The sequence below is a fragment of the Saccopteryx bilineata genome, chromosome 3 (assembly GCF_036850765.1).
Source record: "Saccopteryx bilineata isolate mSacBil1 chromosome 3, mSacBil1_pri_phased_curated, whole genome shotgun sequence".
NCBI classification, from domain to species: Eukaryota; Metazoa; Chordata; class Mammalia; order Chiroptera; family Emballonuridae; genus Saccopteryx; species Saccopteryx bilineata.
Window position 1 is genome coordinate 208,430,677 of NC_089492.1, and position 24,849 is coordinate 208,455,525.

Sequence of the window (24,849 nt, forward strand, 5' to 3'; positions counted from 1 at the left end):
TTTTTTTTTTTGTTTGTTTGTTTTTGTATTTTTCTGAAGCTGGAAACGGGGAGAGACAGTCAGACAGACTCCTGCATGCGCCCGACCGGGATCCACCTGGCACGCCCACCAGGGGGCGACACTCTGCCCATCCGGGGCGTCGCTCTGCCGCAACCAGAGCCACTCTAGCGCCTGGGGCAGAGGCCAAGGAGCCATCCCCAGCGCCCGGGCCATCTTTGCTCCAATGGAGCCTTGGCTGCGGGAGGGGAAGAGAGAGACAGAGAGGAAGGAGGGAGGGGTGGAGAAGCAAATGGGCGCTACTCCTATGTGCCCTGGCCGGGAATCAAACCCGGGTCCCCCGCACGCCAGGCCGACGCTCTACCGCTGAGCCAACCTGCCAGGGCCACATAATGTTTTTTATAAAAAATAGATGTCTTTCAGAACAGAAATTCAGTGATGAGAAGAGTGACACTATCTCACATTTCTGCAAAAATTTTTAATGTGTGGCTTAGTTGAAGACAGCTGACTTCTCATGTCTATTTCTTCAGCCAAGTAGCTACGTCTTGTTTGAAATGAAGAAAATCCAGTGTCATACAAATATGTAGTTGGAAAAGGGAGGAGCATTTTAATAGACTTTTCAGGTACTTAATGGATATTCTTCTTTGATCCCATACCAAACTGTGGCAAGTGGTAGTTTCTTAAACATTAGTTGTAATGTGGAATCTGAAAGTGTATTCTTATTCTTCTGCATCGGTCTATACTTTAAATGAACCTTTCACCCATCTGAGATTCTGTAATCACTATTCTAGCAAACATTGGTTTGTTGAGTTGTGCAGATCTTCCCAATTTTGACCCATTTCATTATAATATAAAAAAAGAATCACATGTTAATACTAATGTTGATCTCATCAGAAGTAATTAAGTATTGGGAGGTGTTAAGCTCATGGTAGAGGATACAAGTTTCCCAAAGTTCTAATTTCCACTTGAAAGCTTGAATTTTTTCATTGGCAGTCAACACTGTCATATATATATATATAGAGAGAGAGAGAGAGAGAGAGAGAGAGAGCGCGCGTACTTCAGTTCACTGATTTTGGGGACAATATCTGCTAAATAGTAAAACCACATAGTCATGATTTGTAATTTTAACTCTTATTTTAGGTGCTCAAATATCATTCTCTTGGTAAATTCTTTTTAGAATTTTGTCCAGGATCTGCTCTTCCCACCAGATGTAGCTGTAAACTCCCCCACCCCCCATTTGAAAGCTAAAATATTTCTCTCTCTCTCTTTCTCCAGAGATGCATCTGAAAACTCTCCCTCAGGGGAAGCCCCTCAAACTCTCTTGGGAAGAGGTGACCCACACGCACCAGGCCAGGCACTTTGCTGGGTGGTCCCTGTGGCAGTGCTGGCTGCAGTTAGCAAGTCCCCACTTGGAGACCATGGCCTCAAAGCAGGCCTGTGCTCTTCCCATGCCCCACTCTCCTGCACAGGGATCTCGGTGCCCAGGGACCTTTCGGTGCCCAGGGACCTTGGTGCTCTCCCAAATGCCCCTCCATCCTTCGATGAACTCCCACGTTCCTGTCTGATCCCCCATCGCACGCACACCGTTGGGAAACGAGAAGGAAACCAAAGGCGCTGGTTAGGGACAAACTGGAGTCCTCCTCTGCCCACCCCCAGACGAACCCTGCTAAGGCAGCCCTGTCACTGTGTTATGAGAGCAGAGGGGAATCCAAGTGTTCTAAAGTTCTAGGTCAGGACTCCAAGGGTGCCCTAGGGAATCCTCATATTCTTCTCCTCACCCTTTTAGAGACGCCGGGGAGGGAGCACAGGGAGCACAGGGAACTGAGTGGGTGTGTTACAAATCCAAAAGCTTTAAAAGCCATTGCCTTGAACCAAATTAAAATTATATTTAAATGTTGAAGTGTTGTGTCTCTTTTCCAGCCAGCTAACCAGCAAGGCATGAGCTAGAAAACGCACAGTTGGCCCTGCAGCCCCAGCCTCTAATTTGAAATTGAATATCCAATTATTCATACGAGACTGTGCAGCAAACACTCCTTGAACCACAGATTTATAATCTCCAACAGAGATCACTAGAAAACAAACAGAGGAACTTGGCAATATAAATTTTAAAAAGTTTTAAAATATTTTTTTTAAAAAATGAATCCTCACCCATGTGAACCCATGATGTCGTGTGCGTCTCTCCTTACAACTGAAGTCTGGCAGGCGCCCACGCCCCTCTGTCAGGCCTGTGCCCCCGGTGCACCGTCCACCGATGGCAGGGATGCATCAGGGTGAAACTGGACTCACCTGTTATTTAGTTTTTAAGTTTATTAAGTTTTAAATAACATCATTGTGTTTATTCCAGTTAAATCATTCTTTCCACTTTCTACTTTCTTAAGTTCATTCTGAGGGATGCTGAGTTGGCAGCTACGGAAACGATATATTTATTAGTTCAGTTTGTTTCTCATCTGTAACCAGGTTAATAATTTCCTCCCTCTTAAAAGGACACTTGATCTATAAGTGTTTGCTGTTTTGAGCTAAGAGGTTCTCCATCTTGAATAATACACAAGCAAAATTTCACTAAGAGAGATCTTTCCCAAGTGGTTGGAGTACAGATGGGGAAGGAAATACCCTATGTCTGTCTTAAATTATAAAATGTTTTATATGAATGAGTATTAACTATTTTCCCCCAAAGGGCTTAGTTTTTTCTCTTTTGAGAGAGAGAAGAGAAGGGGGAAGAAGGGAGGGAGAGAGAGAGAAGAGGAAGGGGGAGAGAGAGAGAGAGAGGAGGAAGGGAGAGAGAGAGAGAGAGAAGAGGAAGGGAGAGAGAGAGAGAGAGAGAGGAGGAGGAGGAGGAGGAGGAGCGAGAGGCAGGCAGGAAGGGAGAAAGCAGGAGAGTGAGGGAAGCATCCACTTATTGCTTCACTTTAGTTGTGCATTAATTGCTTCTCACACGTGCTTTGACCGGGGAATTGAACTGGTGATCTTGGGCTCACGTTGATCCAGCAACCCTTGCTCAAACCAGCAATCTTGGTTCCCATCAGCAACCTTGGGATCATGTCCGCAATTCTTCACTCAAGCCAGTGAGCCCACACTCAAGCCAGTGACACTGGGCTTCAAATCGGTACCCCCAGTGCTCTGGGGGAGGCTCTATCCACTGCACAGTCACCAGCCAGGCTGTTGACGTCTCTAAATATTATAGAATAAAATAATGGCTAAAGGTTGTCAAACAAATTACTTTTAAATATAACATATAAAGGCATCACTGGTAATAAAAATGATTATATCATTTAATGAAAGAATATGAGAAACTAGATGCAACTATTTCAGACTGAGTAGGAAAAACATTCCCCTGAAAATTCACACACACTAGGAATTCCCAGAGTGGGCACACATGCTTTGTACAGGTGGCATGGTGTCTGCGTTCCAGGTCACTGCACGGTGTACTCATTGGTACATGGTCTCTCCCTCTACAAGGTGAACTCCCCGAGAGTACTGATGTGTCTACTTCATGCCCAGTGCGTTCCTTAGCTCTTACATGCATCCCACAGGCATCACTAGGCATCTACAGTATGCTATGCACTAGGCCAGACGATGGAAACACAGGAATCTGGGACAAAGGCCCTGCTCTCAGACAGATTACAGACAAGTAGGGAAGACAGAGCAAAAGATCCAAACAACTCAAGTGAGAGAGCAGTTAGTGAAAGAGAAACACCATAGAGAGGTCTTTCCCCAACATCTGAGCTAAGTTTTGAGTGCTGAATTAGTACCTGTCCCAGTGAAGAAGCTGAGGGGTAGGTGGGGATGAGAAATGCCCAGGCAACGAGAGAAACGTGCAAATACATGGCGGCATGAGACAATACAATACGTTTGGGGAACCACAAGTGCACAGGAGTTAACTCCACCCCAGTCCAGGCCACCCTCATCTCTCGCCCTTCCTCCACTCCAGCTCCCCAATCTCCACATGGCAGCCAGAATGATCCTTACTCAGATCACTGCATCTCACACATACCCAGGTCAAAATCCTCTAACTGCTCCCATTCACTCAGAACAAAATCCTGAAGACCATGGTTTTCAAGACCCTGGTTGGCATAAGCCCAGTTAGCTCTCCAACCCCATTATGATAGGCAGAATTATGAAGATGTGCCCTCCCAAGGTTCCCTTTCCCTGGTGAGTCAATCAAACACTAATCTAAGTACTGCTGTGAGGGGATTTTGTAGATGTAATTAAAGTCCCAAATCAGTTGACATTAAGGTATGGCAATTATCGGAGTGGACCTGACTTGAAGAGTGAGACAGATCCTACATAAGGAATCCTGGTGTTAGGAGAGGTCCTGAAACAGGCCCATGGCATGGAACTCTGAGCATGGCAGATTCTTCCTCAGAGCCTCAGAAATAAAATAAGGGCATAATCACAGATACAAAAGAGCATAGAAAGAGATTACTATGAATAATTTTTACACCAATAAATTTTAAAGCTTAGGAAAAATTAACAAATTTCTAGAAAAATAAGACAAAAATAAACAGAAAATCTGAATAGTCCTATAACCATTTAAAAAATGAAATTAACAGTTCAATATCTTCCCACAGGTCTACATGGTTTTACTATCTAGCAAGTTCTGCCAAATTTTGAAATTGTTACTTAAAAATTATATAAACTCTTCAAGTGACTTGAGAAAGAGGATATTATAACTTTGATGCAAAAAGATAAGATCAAGAAGAGAAAGAAAAAATATAGGCTAATTTTACACATGAATAAATACGAAAAATCCTAAGCAAAAAATTTGACAATCCAAATACAAGAATGTATAAAAATACAGCATAACCAAATTGAGTTGACACAAGAATATAGGGTCAGTTTAACATGAGAAAATGTATTAATACCATTTATCACAATAACAAATTAAATGAGAAAAAATTTTTGGGCATCTGACAGGGGTGGGGAAACATTTAAAAAATCATCTTTTCATGATCTTGACAAGAAAAAAGTTAATTCTTCATAAATTAGATATAGTAAAAACAAAACAAAACACTGTAACCTGACAAAGGGTATCTTTGTCAAAATCCAAAACCTATCAGGGACCACCTTTTAAAGTATTTGACTATCTAACTACTATGCTGTACACCTGAAACTAATACAAAATAATATTGACTATTAACTATAATTTAAAAAAAAAACAAGAAATACAAAATTATAAACACAAAATTAGTGAAAAAGTTTTGGAAGGTGGCTATGCAAGTAAAGAACCAGGAAATTAAGGTACATTAAAGTAAGTCTGTTTCTAGCTTCATATACTATAAACCTTCACCTATTAAGTTCAATATTGAATAATAGAGCTAAATATTAAAAAAATAGAAACCTCAGCAAGCATCATTCTTTTTCTTTTTTCTTTTTTTTTTTTAAGTGAGAGGAGGGGAGATAGAGAGATAGACTTCTGAATACACCCTGACTAGGATTCACCTGGCAACCCCTGTCTGGAGCCTATGCTCCAATCAATGGAGCTATCCTCAGCACCCAGGGTCAATGCTTGAACCAATCGAGCCACTGGCGGTGAGAGGGGAAGAGAGAGAAAGAGGAGAGAAGCAGATGGTCTTTCTCATGTGTGTCTTGACCAGGAATTGAACCTGGGATGTCCGCATGCCAGGCTGATGCTCTATCCACTGAGCAAACCAGCCATGGCCACAAGCATCATTATTGGAGCAAATCTTTTTTTTTTTAATTTTATTTATTCATTTTTAGAGAGGAGAGGGAGAGAGAAACAGAGAGAGAGAGAAGGGGTAGGAGCAGGAAGCATCAACTCCCATATGTGCCTTGACCAGGCAAGCCCAGGGTTTCGAACCGGCGACCTCAGCATTCCAGGTCGACGCTTTATCCATTGCGCCACCACAGGTCACAAGCATCATTATTAATAGTGAAGAATCAGAATCATTACTAAAACCAACCCATCCATCAATCAATCAGAAACAAGACTAGGGTGTCCATTATTACTTCTTCTGTGTACCACTGTCCTGGAGATCCTGGCCAGTACAGTTAAGTAAGCAAGAAAAATAAAAGGTATAAGAACTGGAAAAAGGAGAAGAAAATTGTCATGATTCACAAATAACTGTCAACATAGAATACTCAAAGAAGCCATATAGAACTTGTAAGGAAGGACAGCAAGGTTCCTAGATAGGAAGCATTGTGCAAAAATCTTAGATTTAAAACTTACTGATGGTGGGGACCCAAGCCAGCAACAGAGAAAGCAAATGTTCCACTTACCTTCTCTCCAGACAAAACTGGAGTTAGAATTAAATTTAAGAAGAAATATACTAAAAAACCAACTCAAGACTAAAGGAAGAGGAGTCTTTTTTTTTTTTTTTTTTTTTTTTTTTTTTTTTTTTTTACAGAGACAGAGAGAGGGATAGATAGGGACAGATGGACAGGAATGGAGAGAGATGAGAAGAATCAATCATTAGTTTTTCGTTGTGACAGCTTAGTTGTTCATTGATTGCTTTCACATATGTGCCTTGACCGTGGGCTACAGCAGACTGAGTAACCCCTTGCTCAAGCCAGTGACCTTGGGTCCAAGCTGGTGAGCTTTTACTCAAACCAGATGAGCCTGCACTCAAGCTGGCGACCTCGGGGTCTTGAAACTGGGTCCTCCGCATCCCAGTCCAATGCTCTATCCACTGTGCAACCGCCTGGTCAGGCGGAAGAGGAGTCTTATAACCAAGGATTCACAGAAGATGCCACATTGAGACTCCAAACAGGTTGCTGAGGGCCAGTCACTGGCAGTTTCTTACACTGGTCTGCACTAGGTTCCCTCCAAAGAGGCCCAGAACCAACACACCCAGTGGCCAGCTACAAACAACATCAGAGCAAGATTCAACTAGCATTACAAGCTCTTCCAAGGGAGAGCTCATCAGGCACCAAACCCAGCTGAGGCGAATTCTGCTTCCTGTGGTCACCTGCATGGCAGTTCACATGCATTGGATGAGGTAGAGCCTCACAGCCAGCCAGCTCAAGTCCCAAATACCCTGCCCTGCTGGGCTCAGTTCCACTGGGGGTAAGGGTGAGAGGCTTAGAGCTCAGACATTCAAAATGTGAATTTCTTGGAGCCTACTGTTGGGACCAGAGAAAGGGCTTAGCAACCTCCTGGGGGCAGGGCCACAATCAGCCACTGGAAGACTCTCTCAATATTCTTCCCTGAGACCAGTGGCTTCTCAGCTGAAAGAACTTCTTCAGAGGGGACTGTCGGCCCCACCTAACCTGAACTTGCTACTCACCACTCTGGGGGAGAAATAGAATTGGAGTGTCCAGCAGTGGCTGAGGGATTAGGCTCTAGAGTAGGGGCCACTTTTGCCATACCTAGTGCCTAAGAACCCCCCCCCCCCCACTAAGCAGGGGGCCCATTAACATTGTCCTCCCAACTTTAGTTGTCCTACCCTACCAAGCTTGCAACCTGTGGAGGGGTTGGTAGGGTGAGGCCAGTCTGAACCCATTCTACAGAGAAGACTCTGCAGAAAGACCAGGCAGCTGTAAGGGGAGGTGGAGCAGCTGTAAGGGGAGATAGAGCAGCTGAAAAGCGGAGGAAAATCTCAAGGAACTTGGGTCCTTTTACAGAGCTGGCCTCAGCTCTAAGCAGGAGGAAGTAGATTCTTATGCACAGGTTGGCCCCTCCCACACACACCCAGGCACAGAAAACACAGACATCAACAGTGAACAGAGTGGTAGCTCCAGACAGGTAGCCCATAGCTGGTTACAAACAACATCTGACATCAACCTGTACCCAGACCCCATCTTGAGGTCTCAGAACCAACCTAGCCAGTGGTGGATTACAGACCGCACCAACGCAATACCCAACTAGCCACACAGCAGCACACCCAAAGGGAGAGTCCAGCAGACACTAGACCAAACTGAGAATAACTGTGCTCCAGAGGACAGCCACTAAACAATATCTAATGTATGTACTTGAGTTGACCCTTAGAGCCAGCCAGCCTGAAGTGTTAAGTTCATTCAGCCAGCCTTGAAAGGGCCAACAGTATTCAAGACTCACAACAGGAAGGTACATATAACGCTCAAGAAACATTCCTAGAGCAAGGAGCTCAGGTGGCCTGGAGGTTTGTACCACTGAGCTCATCTTCCTCATCAAGACATCATAACAAATTTTGGAGTCAGAGCAGAGATACCTAATACACAGACAAAATGGGCAGACAAAGAAATATGCCCTAAATGAATCAACAAGAGAAATCCCCAGAAAAAAATTAAATGAAATGGAAGCACCCGAACTACCAGATGCAGACTTTAAAGCAATGATTATTAGTATGCTCAAGGATCTTAGAGTAAAAATGGATGATCTCAGTGAGAACTTAAAGAGATGGTAAGCATTAAAAAGGATATTAAAACCATAAAAAAGAACCAGTCAGAAATGGTGAATACAATATGTGAAGTGAAGACTGCAGTAGAAGGAATCAACAGCAGGTTGGATGAAGCAGAGGAACAAATTAGTGATTTAGAGGACAAGATAACAATAAGCACAGAAGCATAACAGCAAAAAGAAAACTCAAGAAAGCTGAGGAAACTAAGAGAACTCTGCAACAACATCAAGTGAAACAACAGCTGTATCATAGGGGTTCCAAAAAGAGAAGAGAATGAACAGGGATAGATGAAGACATCATAGCTGAAAACCTCCCTAATCTGGTGAAGAAACAAGTCACACAAATTCAAGAAGCACAGACAGTCCCAAACAAGATGAACCCCAAAAAGGCCCACACCATGGCACATCATAATTAAAATGCCAAAGTTGAGAGACAAAGGAAGAAACCTAGAAGCTGCAAGAGAAACTGCCTACAGAGGAGCCCCCCGGAGGCTGACATCTGGCTTCTCAACAGAAACACTTGAGGCCAGAAGGGACTGGCAAGAAATACTTGTAGTGATGCAAAACAAAAACCTACAACCAAGACTACTCTATCCAGTAAAACCATAATTTAAAACTGAAGGAGAAATAACAATCTTCCCAGACAAAAAAAAAAAAAAAAAAAAAAAAAGCCAAAAGGAGGGAGTTCATTACCAAACCAGTATTGCAAGAAACCTTAAAGAGCATGCTATATAAATAAATAAATAAATAAAAATATATAAAAAAATATATAAAAAGCATGCTATAAGAAGAAAGGAAAAAAGAAATAGAGAAAAGAGGATTACAGATTTAAAGAATAAGATGGCGCCTGACCAGGCACTGGCACAGTGGATAGAGCGTCGAACTGGGATGCCAAGGACCCAGGTTCGAGACCCCGAGCTCGCCAGCTTGAGCGCAGGCTCACCTGGTTTGAGCAAACAGCTCACCAGCTTGGACCCAAGGTCGCTGGCTCGAGCAAGGGGTTACTCAGTCTGCTAAAGGCCTGCAGTCAAGGCACATATGAGAAAGCAATCGATGAACAACTAAGGTGTCACAACGAAAAACTGATAATTGATGCTTCTCATCTCTTTGTTCCTGTCTGTCCCTGTCTATCCCTCTCTCTGTCTCTGTAAATAAATAAATAAATAAATAAATAAATAAAGGAAACATTTAAAGAATAAGATGGCAATAAATAAGTACATATCAATAATAACCTTAAATGTAAGTGAATTAAATGCTCCAATCAAAAGACAGAGTAGCTGAATGGATAAGAAAACAGGACCCATATATATGCTATCTACAAGAGACCCACCTCAAAACAAAAAACAAAAGATACACATAGACTGAAAGTGAAGGGATGGAGAAAAATATTCCATGCAAATAGAAATGAAAAAAAAATGCTAGAGTAGCAATACTTATATCTGACAAAATAATCTTTATTTTTTTTTCTTATAATTTTATTTTTTTTAATGGGTGACATCAATAAATCAGGATACATATATTCAAAGATAACAAGTCCAGGTTATCTTGTCATTCAATTATGTTGCATACCCAACACCCAAAGTCAGATTGTCCTCTGACAAAATAATCTTTAAAACAAAGGCTATTTTAAGGGGGAAAGGTCACTATATAATGACAAAGGGAGCCATCAAACAAGAGGATATAACCATTATAAATATTTATGCACCCAACATATGAGCACCTAAATATATAAAGCAGATTTTGATGGACATAAATGGTGAGATTGACAGCAACACAGTAATAGTAGGGGATTTTTAACACCCCAGTAACATCAATGGATAGATTGTCCAGACAGAAAATCAACAAAGAAACAGCAGCCTTAAATGACACACTAGATCAACTAGATTTAACTGATATCTTCAGAATACTTCACCCCAAAGCAGCAGACTATACATTCTTTTCAAATGCACATGGTACATTTTCTAGGCTAGACCACATGTTAGGACACAAAACAAGTTTCAATAAATTTAAGAAGATTGAAATCATATCAAGCATCTTTTCTGACCACACTGACATGAAACTAGAAATCAAAATAGAAAATAGAAAAACTAAAAAACATTCAAACTCTTGAAGGCTAAATAGCATGTTATTAAATAACAAATGGGTTAACACTGAGATTAAGAAAGAAATCAAAAGCTACCTGGAAACAAATGAAAATGAGCATACAAACAACCCAAAATCTATGGAACACAGAGAAAACAGTCCTAAGAGGGAAGTTCATAGCATTACAGGCATACCTCGAGAAGAAAAATCTCAAATAAACAATCTAACCCTGCATATAAAAGAATTACAAGGCCCTGGCAGGTTGGCTCAGTGATAGAGCATTGGCCTGGCGTGCAGGAGTCCCAGGTTCGATTCCCGGCCAGGGCACACAGGAGAAGTGCCCATCTACTACTCCACCCCTCCCCCTCTCCTTCCTCTCTGTCTCTCTCCTCCCCTCCTGCAGCCAAGGCTCCATTGGAGCAAAGTTGGCCGGGGCGCTGAGGATGGATCCATGGCCTCTGCCTCAGGTGCTAGAATGGCTCTGGTTGCAACAGAGCAACACCTAGGATGGGCAGAGCATCGCCCCCTGGTGGGCATGCCGGGTAGATCCCAGTCGGGCACATGCAGGAGTCTGTCTGACTGCCTCCCCATTTCCAACTTCAGAAAAAAAAAAAAAGAATTACAAAAAGACCAGCAAACAAAGCCTAGAATAAGTAAAAGAAAGGAAATAATAAAGATTAGAGTGGAAATAAATGACATAGAAACAAATACAAAAGATCAATGAAACCAAGAGCTGGTTCTCTAAAATGGTAAACAAGATTGACAAACCTTTAACCAGACTCACTAAGAAAAAAAAGAGGGAGTCAAATAAATAAAATCAGAAATGGAAGAGGAGAAGTAACAACTGACATCACAGAAATACAAAGAACTGTAAGAAAATACTGTGAAGAACTATATGTCAAAAAATCAGATAACCTAAGCAAAATGGATAAATTCCTAGAAACATACAATTTTCTAAAATTCAATCTGGAAAAATCAGAAAACCTGAGCAGACTAATTACCACAAATGAAATAGAAACAATAATAAAAAAAACTCCCAGCAAACAAAAGTCCTGGATCAAATGGCTTCACAGGTGAATTTTACCAAACATTCAAAGAAGAACTAATACCTCAAACTATTCCAAAAAATTTAAGAGGAGGGAAGACTTCAAAGCTAATTTTATGAGGTATGCATGATCCTAGTTCCAAAATTAGGAAAAGACACTATAGAAAAAGAAAATTATAGGCCAATATCCCTGATAAACATAGATGCTAAAATTCTCAATAAAATTTTAGCAAACCGGATCTAGCAATACATTAATTTTTTTAAATTTACTCATTTTAGAGAGGAGAGAGGGAGGGAGAGTGATAAAGAAAGAGAAGGGGAAGAGCAGAAAGCATCAACTCCCGCATGTACCTTGACCAGGCAAGCCCAGGGTTTCAAACTGGTGATATCATCTTTCCAAGTCAACACTTTATCCTCTGCACCACCACAGGTCAGACTACCAGTACATTAAAATGATTATATACATGAGCATGTGTGATTTATTTCGGGGGGACAAGGCTGGTATATTATTTGTAAATCCATAAATATGATTAATCACATAAACAAAATGAAGGCTTAAAAAACAATTATATTAATCAATGCAGAAAGGGCACTGTATAAACTCCAGCACCCATTTATGATTAAAACTCAGCAAAGTGGGAATAGAGGGCCCATACCTCAACATAATAAAAGTCATCTATGACAAACCTACAGCCAATATCATTCTCCATGGGCAAAAGCTAAAAGCAATCCCCTTAAGATCAGGAACAAGACAGGAGTGTTCCCACTCTTATTCAATATAGTACTGGAAGTCCTAGACACAATAATCAGACAAGAGGAAGAAATAAAAGGGATCTAAATTGGAGGAGAAGAAGTAAAATTGTCATTGTTTGCTGACAACATGATACTGTACATAGAAAACCCTAAAGTCTCTGCCTAGATCTAATAGACCTAATAATGAATCTGGCAAAGTGGCAGGACATAAAATTAATATTCAGAAATCACTGGCATTTTTATCCACCAATAACAAACTGTCAGAAAAAGAAATTAAGAAAACAATTTCATTTACGATTTTAACAACGATAAAAAAATAAAGTAACTAAAAATAAATTTAACCAAGAAGGTAAAAGACTTGTACTTGGAAAATTATAAGACATTTAAACAAGGAATTGAGGAAGATATAAACAAGTGGAAGCATATACCATGTTCATAAATAGAAAGAATAAACATCATTAAAATGTCTATATTACCCAAAGCAATCTATAAATTCAATGCAATTCCTATTAAAATACCAATGGCATACTCCAAAGATATTGAACAAATACTCCAAAAATTTATATGGAACCAAAAAAGAACCTATATAGCCTCAGCAGTCTTGAAAATGAAGAACAAAATGGGAGGTACCACGTTTGCTGATATCAAACTATATTACAAGCCCATTGTAATCAAAACAGCCTGATAGTGGCATAAGAACAGGCATATAGATCAATGGAATAGAACAGAGAACCCAGAAAGAAACCCATGCCTTATGGTCAATTAATATTTGACAAAGGAGGCAAGAGTATACTATAGAGTAAAGACAGTCTCTCTAAAAAATGGTGTTTGGAAAATTGGACAGGTACACGCAATGAAATGAAACTAGATCACCAACTTACACTACTCACAAAAATAAACTCAAAATGGATAAAAGACTTAAATGTAAGTTGTGAAACCATAAAAATCCTAGAAGAAAACATAGGCAGTAGAATCTCAGACATCTCTCATAGCAATATTTTTGCCGGTATATATCCACAGGCAAATGAAATAAAGGAAAAAATAAACAAACAGGACTACGTCAAACTAAAAAACTTTTGCACAGCAAAAGAAAACACTAACAAAATAAAAATACAACCCACACAATGGGAGAACATATTTGTCAATATGTCTGATAAGGGGTCAAAATTTATAAAGAACTTATAAAACTCAACACCAGGAAGACAAACAATCCAATTAAAAAATAGGCAAAGGATCTGATTAGACACTTTTCCAAAGAGGACATACAGATGGCCAAGAGACATATGAAAAAATGCTCAACATCACTAATCATCAGAGAGATGCAAATTAAAACCACAATGAGGTATCACCTCACACCTGCCAGAATGGCTTTCATTAACAAATCATCAAACAACAAGTGCTGGCAAGGGTGTGGAGAAAAGGGAACCCTCCTGTACTGTTGGTGGGAATGCAGACTTGTGTAGCCCCTGTGGAAAACACAGTATGGCATTTCCTCAAAAACTTAAAATGAAACTGTCTTATGACCCAACTTTTAGGAATCCTACTTCTAGGAATATATCCTAAGAATCCCAAAACACTAATTCAAAACAAGATATGCACCCCCATGTTAATTGCAGCATTATTTACAAAAACCAAGATCTGAAACCAGACCAAGTGTCCACCAGTGGATGAATGGATAAAAAAAGCTATGATCCATTTACACAATGGAATACTATGCAGCTGCACAAAAAGAAGGAAATCTAACCTTTTACGATGGCATGAATGGACCTGGAGATTATTATGCTAAGTGAAATAAGCCAGGCAGAGAAAGACAAATACCATATGATCTCACTTATATGTGGACTCTAATGAACACAATAAACTGAGGAACAAAATGGAAACAGAGGCAGAGTCACAGGGAACAGATGGACAGTCAGAGGGAAGGGGGAAGAGGGGACTGGATCAAAGAAGTGAAGGGATTAGCAGAAAAACATATATACCTAACAAATATATACAGTCAACAGGGTAGCAAAAGCCAGAGGGAAAGGGGGAGATGGAGGAAGCGGGGGGGAAGAGAAGGGGAAGAGGCTTTGCCTGGGGTGCAGACGTGGGGCATGATGCAGTGTGTAGATGGTGTTATACTGAGTGGGGCACTTGAAACCATGTCAACTCAATAAATTAAAATACAAATAAAAAGAACTTATTGATGGCAGGGACTCGAAGGCTATGTGTCTGTGATGAAGTTCTCACTTGTGAGTGTTCATTCATCACAAGTAAATGCATGCCTAGAAATGCCTGAAATGTAAGATGAAAAAACAAGATGCACCTGACCAGTAGGCTGTCAGTTTACCCGAAGTAGTGGGGTCAACAAGGTATGCACACTGCAGCCTCGGGGTCCACTGGTTTACCATTCTTAACCAACCCCTGCACCAGGGTATGTCACACAATCAAGAAAGGAGAACCCAACCACCAGGGAAAAGTGTGCTCTCCACCAAAAGAGCTTGTGGCTGCAGCTCTTTTATATGTAATTATGGCCCTAATCTAGCGCCTTCACCCTTGTTCTCCAGCATGAAGCTCCATGAACATCTCAAAATCTCAGCTGGGGGAGAAGTGGGGTTGGAGGGGTCGGGGAAGGAAGAGATAAAAAAAAAAGAAGGCTTTAAATCTACTAAGAATTTGTGTCCACTGGACACTATTCTTTACTAGATCACATGTTCTTTTAGGCAAGATGAATGTGTGGGACAGTCTAGCATCCTCATTTCATATTTCACTCGATGACATCCTCGGTTGTAAGGCCTTGCCCAGCTCCCCAGCCTCATCTCATTCCTTGCCCATTACACTCCAACACATCTGAACTGTCTGGCATTCCCTGAACCAAGAAGCCTGGAATCCCCACCCTCTCCTCAGTCATCCCCACCTTCTCTGACCCTCTTTCCCCTGCCTCACCCCCACAACTCACAGAATTAGTAAAATAACATATCCTTGGCATTTCCTCTCTATGCATTATACAATTTTATGATAACAAATAATTATAATTCAGTATATTATGTGTACTCCTGTCTATCTTCCTTACTGGAAGATACTATGAGCTCCCTGAAAACAGTGACCATATTTTATTTTATTCATCTTTGTATCCCCAGGGCACAGTTGCTCAAATACAGGGTTTGAATGAGTGAAGGAATGAATGTGTGTGTGTCCTTTCCACTGTGCAGAAGACCTAGACCCCAACCCTTCCCTTCCACCACACTCCATGGGTTCACCGAGGGAAGAGTAATGGGGTAGGGAGAGAGGGAACAAGAGAGAATTGTTCGTGGACTGATGGGATTCCTCATGAAGGAGCTCCTTTAGCCACAGGCCTGTGACTGAACTGCGAGGGCCCCAGACAATCCCCTTAGCACTGGGGTGCCACTAAGTCCGGGCGGCATGGCTCCCAGCACCACTGAAACCAGGCACTATCTAAGTGACTGACCGAGAGGCTGGCCGCTTCTACTGAAAACAAATCTCTCTGGACATATATATTTGAAATGCCAGTGAGGAGGTTAGTCAGGGAGATAACCAGGAAGACTTAGAAAGAGTCTACCACAGGCCCACATCTACTTGCTTATGGGAGGATGAGAAGAAATAGGTGCTTAAGACAGGGCTGGCCTGTGAGTGGAGAGATGACATCTCTTGGAAAGTATCAGCTAGCGTGCAGGTAGATGGACAGGCTCCTTAAGACACTGGGAATCACAATGAAGTCCCAATAAAGAGGTGTTTCCTGCTCTAGGTGGGGTGGGTGTGTGTGTATCTTTTTTGCTAATTTAAAAAGGATGTACCTTTAAAAAGAAAGAACTATAACACTTCTAGATGTACCCTTAGAAAAATATATTTTGTTTCATCACCTTAATAAAGGAGAACAGATTCACTCACATCTCACCATGTATTTTTTTTGCTAAAGCAGGCTTCACTAGTAGGTGACAGTATTAAGGTTGGCACTTATTTCATATTCTCCTCCTAAGGTTCATACGTGACATGAGAAGTTCCTTGTCACTGATACAAAGAAAATTAGGAATAGCTCTAATGATTAAACCAACGGATGATGTTCTAGAGCAGAGGAGTGGTCTAGACTAGACCTCACTGTTCTAGTATAGTGGGGGAATTTATCTTCCTTTTCTGGTGTATAAAGCTAAAAATAACTTACCAAATGAAATCTGGGCAGCCAAGTACAACCATTTCCCTTGGTTTCATTATTAAACAGCAATTAATGCTCTTAAAATCATATTAGCTTTTTCTGACAACCATAGCATACCACTGACTCACTCTGAGTCAGTTAGCAGTGATCCAAATGCTGGTATATTTTTCATGTGTGGCTATTAAGCCAAATCCCATACTTCTACTTTGCTTCTGGATTTGAGAGAAAGTCTTAGTCTTTCCTTACAATCTTTCCAGTTAGACTTTGTCTGTTGTTTCAAGATGCCAAGATGTATTTTGTTTATTCCCAATCAGTAACAGCAAACAGAACAGCGACCATCAAGGAAAACTGTCACTCTGGGCTCCTTTTTGACCACAGCAGCTATATCAGCGGTTCTCAACCTGTGGGTCGCGACCCCAGCGGGGTCACCTAAAGCCATCGGAAAATACATAATGCATATCAGGTATTTACATTCCGAATCATAACTGTAGCAAAATTACAGTTATGAAGTAGCCACCAAAATTATTTTTTGGTTTGAGGTCACCACAACATGAGGAACTGTATTGCAGGGTCATGGCATTGGAAAGGTTGAGAACCACTGAGGTATGTGGAAGCAGCTGCAGCTTTGATAAAGGCCATAAGATGTTTTTTTTTATCTTACACTTGTCATTTGGACATATTAGTTACTCCTCCAAGATTCATGTCATCCACCAATGTGATCCGTAGGTCAATATTACTGTCTAAATGATTTTTTTTAATTAGCTAGAATGGGGCCGAGGACACAACCTATAGTGTGCTTCATTTACTATCACCTAGAAGGATATTATATCACCCCAAGGATATCACCAATGACTGACGTTAGCATGTTCCCCCTCTCAACATTCCTCTAATCTATCATCAAAGCAACCCTAGGAAGGAAACTCAATCTGGTATGACTTGTTTCTGACAAAGCCTTGCTATTTTCTGAGGTTGCTGCTTCCTTTATCAAATATTAAAAAAAAAAATCATTGTCGTAAAAATCCTTTTTTTCCTGAATTTGATGCCAACCTTATCGTTTTAGAGATTAATTTCATCTTCTAAGTTCCTTTTTTAAGAAAGCCAAAACATCTATCTGCATCTTTCCTATAGCTCTTGGTTATGCCGACATCTCTCTGATGTTGCAGCGCTAGTTGATGGTCATAGCCTCAAACTCCCAATCTGCTTGGGCCACAGGGCTTCACCTCATTTGGTGACATTAGAGCCTTTTGTCATGGCCTCATTTTCTTCCTCCTTCACCTTTACTCTATCCTTTCCAATCACAGAAGTCATTTCCTTAAAAAAAAAAAAAAAGGGCAAGCCAAACAGAAGCTCACCAGTTTGGTTTCTCTCTTTTTCATTCATCTTGTTTTGTTTTGTTTTTCTCTTGTGACAGACAGAGACAGAGAGAGGGACAGATAGGGACAGACAGACAGAGAGATGAGAAGCATCAATTCTTCGTTGCGGCTCCTTAGTTGTTCATTGATCGCTTTCTCATATGTGCCTTGGCTGGGGGGTTCCAGCAGAGTGAGTGACCCCTTGCTCAAGCCAGCGACCTTGGGTTCAAGCTAGCAACCTTAGGATCATGTATATGATCCCATACTCAAGCCAGGGACCCTGTGCTCAAGCTGGTGAGCTTATACTCAAGTGGGATGAGCCCATGCTCAAGCTGTTGACCTTGGGGTTTTGAAACTGGGTCCTCTGCATCCCAGTCTGATGCTCCATCCACTGTGCCATCACCTAATCAGGCTTCATTGGTCTTATTGTCCCAGACGTAGTTTCTGAAAGCCTTTTTGTTGCCCTTACAATTTTTTCACAATCCTCTGCTCACTCTGCACTGTTTCTTTTACAGCCAGTGCCACCCTCTGATACGGCCCCTGTCCTTCTCTGATACAGCCCTGGTCCCCCAGATACACCGCCGTCCCCCTGATATAGCCCCTGGTTGCATATCTGGGTCTAAGGCAAGGACAGCACAGAGAAGGCAAGTCCTGAGGGAAAGGTTATCTAGAAATTACAATCTGCAATCACTTGGTCAAGGAGAAAATATAACGAAATACCTGAAAGATGTTAAATTAAGATCAGAGGTTAATCCTGACCAGGCAGTGGCGCAGTGGGTAGAGCTTCAGACTGGGATGCGGAGGACCCAGGTTCAAGACCCCGAGGTCACCAGCTTGAGCGTGGGCTCATCTGGTTTGAGCAAAGCTCACCAGTTTGGACCCAAGGTCGCTGGCTCGAGCAAGGGGTTACTCAGTCTGCTGAAGGCCCGTGGTCAAGGCACATATGAGAAAGCAATCAATGAACTAAGGTGCCACAACGAAAAACTGATGATTGATGCTTTGAACCAGTGGAATGTACAAAGGGCTACACTATGGATGGAGACTTAGGTCAGTAGCAAAGATGGAGAAAACAGGTGCTGGTGAGGTTAGAAGGTTCAAAATGGACATCCCATTCTCCTAGGGCCATGAATTCCTCAAAGAGAGAGGCCCCTGGCCTGCCTGTGAATCGCTAGCACCCAGGATAAGCCAAGCACACAGTGAGGTTCGAAGTACTTGTGAATGATGCATCAGCATGGCCCCGGGCCATCACACCACAGGGGGGATCCCGCCAGTCAGTCCAGGCTGGACCTGCTCCTTCACACACACCCTTAAACACAAGATACCTGGATGATCACATACCTCTTCCTCCTCCAAACTGTGGTAAATGTGTTGTTTTTCATTGTCTTGAACCCTTTTAGAGCCTCAGGCCATGAGAACTTCTGGATCATTTCCCTCCACTTGGGAAATCTTTCTTTCTACAGCTCAGAGTCGACAGTAGACAAGGGCACATCTCCCTCCCTAGTTGTCAGAGATTCTGGTTACTTCTAAAAGCCCTGCTTCTTTCACCCCAACGGTGATTCCTGCTTCTACGAGTCAGTTTCCATCTCATTTGAAAACACAACAGTGCCTGACGAATGTGTTTATGACATGTACGAAAAGAATGGCAACTGAACCGCCTCCTCGGGCAGACTCCCTGATCCTGTGAAAACACTGCTGTGGAAATGTCCTATGTATGAGTCTACGGCGCGACGACATAGGAATCCAAGACGAACACAAAGCGTTTGATAAAAACTTGATGCAGTCACCGGCTAACCTGTGCTCAGCAGAACTCTGGTGACAGCATTCAACTAAAAGGCACTGCTGAAATCGTAACTTGGCAGCAGTCAAACTGAATGGAGTAAGAACAAAAAAACCATATCAAGGCCAGGATGTCTCTTGGCAGGCACAGAGGGGCTGGCATCAGGGAATCATCAGGCTTCAGGCTAAGTCCAAACACAGCACTTTTGCTAAAAGCAGATGCTTTGTTTGGCTGGTATCTATCTGCCCTTCCTCCACTCCCACCAGAGTCCCATACACTCCGCCCCCAACCATCTCCATCCCCTTCAAAAGAAGTGTGTTTGTAAAGGTTCCTTCTCAACTAATTCAAAGGCAGAACAAAAGTGCTATAGTTTTTTGTTTGTTTGTTTTTGTTTTTTGAAAGAGTCAGAGAGAGGGATAGATAGGGGCAGACAGACAGGAATGGAGAGCGATGAGAAGCATCAATCATCAGTTTTTCATTGCAACACCTTAGTTGTTCATTGATTGCTTTCTCATATGTGCCTTGATGTGGGGCTTCAGCAGACTGAGTAACCCCTTGCTCAAGCCAGTGACCTTAGGTCCAAGCTGGTGAGCTTTTTGCTCAAATCAGATGAGCCCGGACTCAAACTGGCAACTTCTGGGTCTCGAACCTGAGCCTTGAACCTGGGTCTTCCGCATCCCAGTCCGATGCTCTATCCACTGCGCCACCTCCTGGTCAGGCAAAAGTGCTATAGTTTTGAAATAATGTCCTCAAGGCTTCTAAAAGGAAAGATTTCACCCAGCCAAACAGATATAGAAACATATACCCTAGATTTGCCTTCTAGGGCAGACACCCACCCTCAGGTGGCTGCTCACCAAAACTGGGAAAAGCAGCTGTCACCCCACAGGCAAATGCCCCACAGGCAAACGCCTGAATGTCAACCGCACTTGTCCATATTTCTCTTTTGTCCATATTTCTCTTCTGTCCACAGTGTCCTTAGGAACATAATCACCATGCTGCTGACAGGCCCATGGGGAGGCTAGCCCTTGTGACAGGTCTGCTTTAATTAAATCAAAACATGGTATAAAGAGGATCATGTGTATGAAAAAATGTGCTTTGCTTTATTATATGCTTAAAAAATTACAACTTTTTCTATTGAATTGTGACTCTCATCTTAAAAAAAAAAGGAAACAAAAACCTTCCTTTGAACACCAACCGTATGCAGCTCCTGCCTCATTTCTCTGCTCCCCACCAAACCAAGCACTTAGCCTCCTCTGCTGACTCCCTGGTAAAAGAGCCCAGAAGAATTCCTCAGGACTGGGCCCCACGGTCCCTTCCCTTTCTGCTTTACATAGATCTCTCCCTAGGTGACGGCATCCATTCCATTTCCATGCAGACTGCTGACTTTGTAACTCTTAGCTCAGACCTCTGTCCAGACCTCCAGGCTCATATTACCAACTGGTGGCAAACACCTTCACTTACACCGGCATTCATCTCAAACTTAGCGCACCCAGAGCAGAAGTCTCTATTCTCTGCCATCTACTATCACCCCTCTCCCAAGAAAAAGCAACCAACCTAACTGAAGCCCTTCTTCCCTAGTCTTCCCCAAGTCAGCCAACAGCCCTACCCCACACTCCCAGCTGCCTGAGCCATACTTGACCATCCACCTTCCTCATCCACCATATCCAGGCCTAGACAGACTCTACCTGTGAAACAGACCTTGAATCCTCCCGCTTTCATCTCCTCCACCATCGTCCTGGAGCACACTTCCACCTGCTCTCTGTGTTTTCAGGGACCACCTCCTGCCCTCCTTCCATCCCTCTTTCCCAATCAATCACTTCTCCATAGAGAGACCAGTAAACATCTAAAAATTAAACATCAGGCTATTTGCTTACTTACACCCTTAAATGTTTCCCTTTGCCCTAGGGAGAAAACCTACACTTCTTACCAAGGTCTAGACCAGTGCCATCCTATAGAAATACAATATAATTCTAAATTTTCTAGTAGCCAATTGAAAAGAAATTGATGAAATTGATTTGAATATTTTATTTAACCTATCATTTAAAAAACGTTATTTCAAAACATAGTAACGTAAAAATATTAATGCAGTGTTTTACCTTCTCTTTTTATATTAAATCTCCTAATGTCCCCCACCACCACCACCAGAGGCCTTCCCACCACCCAATCCAAGGGGCTCTCTGATGTTACGTTCTTCATCCCCCTCATTTTGTTGTCATGTATCTGTCTGTGTGTCTCCTACCCTGAGCACTCCCTAGGGACAGGGCCCACATCTGTTCCATCCTCTGTGGGTGCTTGGTACATAGCACAATGCCTGACACAAAATAAGCTCCATAAACATTCACTGAAGAAGAAACAATGAAGACGCTGACATTAAGAACAAGGACGAGTGGCCAAGGGTTGGGCCAGTCCACTGAAAACAGGCTCTGTTTTGAGTCTTACACAATGGTGTGCCAATCTCTTAATGCAGGGAAAGGTTGTTATACCTGTAATCGTGAGTGGTGGCCAAGACTCACTGCTGCGGGGCAGCTTAGGGCAGACTCGGAGAGAACATTCCTGCCAGGCTCCATCAACATGTGGGAAACTTTCTTCCATGGCAGCCACAGGCATTGAACGTGATCTCCGGTTACACACGAGGATTAGGAGAGCCTCCCGGCCCCAGCTTTTCAGGAGGAAAGAAGGAAGAAAACCAACATCTGAGCCCTTTCTCCATGCTAGGTCCAGCACTAGGTGCCTTCACATGGCATTGTAGTTGACCTTATAGCTACTCTTTGAGGATGTGGAGATTGAGAAAGGTTACAGTAACTTATGCAAGGTCACAAAGCTACCGGGTCTGGTTGCTGGGATCGGCGGCAAGGTCACTAGCAACTTTCTTTGATAACCATGTCCCAGCAAAGGCACCAGTGGCCTTCATGGTCAGGTATCATTCAGCAGAGTTGGGCAGGAGAAGAATAAACTGCCGGTCATCAGGTGGGAGCTGAGAGCAGTGACCTGCTCCACCTAGACTCCCAGAAAGCTCGTGTGAAAGAGCGCTGACATTCGGTGGGGCCTTCATATTTAGTGACTAGTGAGCCATATTCATTGACAGCACTCCTCAGAAGGATGGTATTTTCACCTGCATTTTATAGTTTAGAACTTCCCTAGTTCACACACCTACAAAGTGGGAAAACAGGGACCTGCACTGAGGCCTCTGGGTTTCAGGCCTGCGTTTTCTCCTCACCACAGCAGGTGTCATCTTACTCTTGGTCACTATGCAGGTGGACCCACTGGCAGTCCAGGCTGCACAAACACTGGGTCAGTTATGAAAGTTTTCCCAGTCTTCTATAATTTGTAAATAACAGTACAAGCCTTAAAACCAGAAGACCATTTGTACTTGCCTTTGGGGCCTCTAAGAAGAGCAAGCTTGAAATTCTGCATCCTATCCAACAGCTAGTCTCTTAGGGACAGACAGGTGGTGACAGCCTTACAAAGCTGTGAACAGCAGGGTGGCCTGAGGGCTTATCAGTCCTGTGGCTCCAGTCCAGGGCCTATAAAGTCATCTTCCAATCAACAAGAGCAACAACAACTTCTCCAGCTTGCATCCTTTTGGCCAGGCTGGGATGGCACCCAAACCCACATGTCATAAGAGCACAGATAATTTGTAACTACATAGCACCTTCTGTGTACAGTACGTTTCAACATGTAGGAAGGGGTGCAAAAAGCTTCTAGTTTCTGACTCTCAGAAGACTAAAAAGCCTGACCTTTCCCAGACAGCTTGGAGGAGGCTTGAAAAAACATGATTTAAAGCAGGTCTGTCCAAGGTGCATGTGTTAGAGTGGGGGTAGGGGTGGTGGTGGAGGCCAGACAAAATGCTGAGCAGCTACGCTCAACAAAGACGACATTGTATACTTTACTTCTCCAATGATTTTCTCAGTTGTGGTTTGCAATCAGTTTTTAAAAACCCTGTAGTTTGCCCCAGAAGAACAGCTGAGAATGCACAGATCCCAGACTTTAGGTTCAAATCATCCCTGTCAGTAGAGGATTTAGGACTAGTGTCAGGCAGCTGGTGGACGGACAAGCACTTCCCATTTTCTGGGCTCCCTCAACACTGGGGCAAGCAAGACACCCAGCAGGGCTGAGCTCACCTCTGACCCAGCTGCTCCGAGCCTTAGCATGCCTACGAGGGGAGGGGGGGTCACTGGGGGCCACTGGGCCTAGACATGTACCATCCACTGGAATTCACTAACCTGTCCAACAACAGCTGCACTCAAACACCACAGGCATTTCACAATGTGAGTAAAACTCAACTTAAAAATTTAAGAATAAAAACATGTGGACCATTACTCCATAGAGACATTCTTGGCTGTTAAACCATTGCCACCCTAACTCAATCGATGACCTTCTATTAAATAGAATTATTAATCTACTACATAGATTTTTTTTCAACTCTAAATCCAACTTTTCCTCTGTGCACAGAAAGCTTCCAATTTGCAGACAGCAGACACACCCACGTATAGATAAAATGCAGATGTTTGCACGTGGATGGTTACATTTAGATCTCTCCCATTAAAGTGAGCTAAGGGACTCATTTATTTGCCTATCTGGGGGCACTTGCTTTGTTAAGGAGAAAGTAGTGGTTATAGAACTTGGTGGTTCTGAAGAGGAACAAATGAAACAATTTTTCACATGACAGCATCGACACAGCCCAGAATGTCTTTAAATCAATGTTTAGAAAAGAGTCTTCTACACAGATCCCAGATCCCGTGCTGATGCTTTTGCTTCAACTTTGAAGAGTTGGCACTGTGACATGGTGGGTTCCTTACCAGCTGGGAAAGTACACCAGATTTTAACTTGGGGTAAGTCTGCAGACTTTCTGGCCCCTGTCGGTTAAAACACTTGTGACTAGTCAGTCAGCTCCACTCATGCAAACTAATGAAACGTCACATTGTCCCACCACATGCTCCCACAGCACAAGGGGCAGAGGGAATTAGGCCCTCAGCAGCTGTTCCCAGGAATGCGTGCCTCCACATACCCACAGGCAGGAAAAGGACTGGGCTGTCTCCAAGTGCTGATCCTTCAGCTATCCCAGCAACACGGATACCCAACAACAGGCACCGATCCCCGCTCAGCCCAAGGAAGGTCCCAGATTCAAGTAAATATTCATCCTTGAAGATAAATGAATCAAAGGGCCACCAGCCGAACAACGCTAATGTCAAGAGGAAATCCTGTCTGCAGACCTGTCGGAGAAGCCTTGCCCTGCCTGCGGAACAAAGGCTCCTTCTGTGACATCAAGCAGCAGGTTTAAAAGCGCCCTGGCTTCTCGCTTTGGCCACCTTTCAAACCACAAGTACATCCAAGGGCAGTCAAGACAACAACAAAGCC

At 42.8% G+C, this 24,849-nt stretch overlaps 1 protein-coding gene and 1 pseudogene across 2 annotated transcripts in view; both read right to left on the minus strand.

Annotated features, from left to right (window-relative positions):
* Positions 1-24,849, minus strand: part of BCAR3 (BCAR3 adaptor protein, NSP family member) — a 125,664-nt gene that overhangs the window by 84,693 nt on the left and 16,122 nt on the right. The window lies entirely within an intron of this gene.
* On the minus strand, positions 16,650-16,793 carry LOC136332814 (small nucleolar RNA SNORA16B/SNORA16A family; annotated as a pseudogene).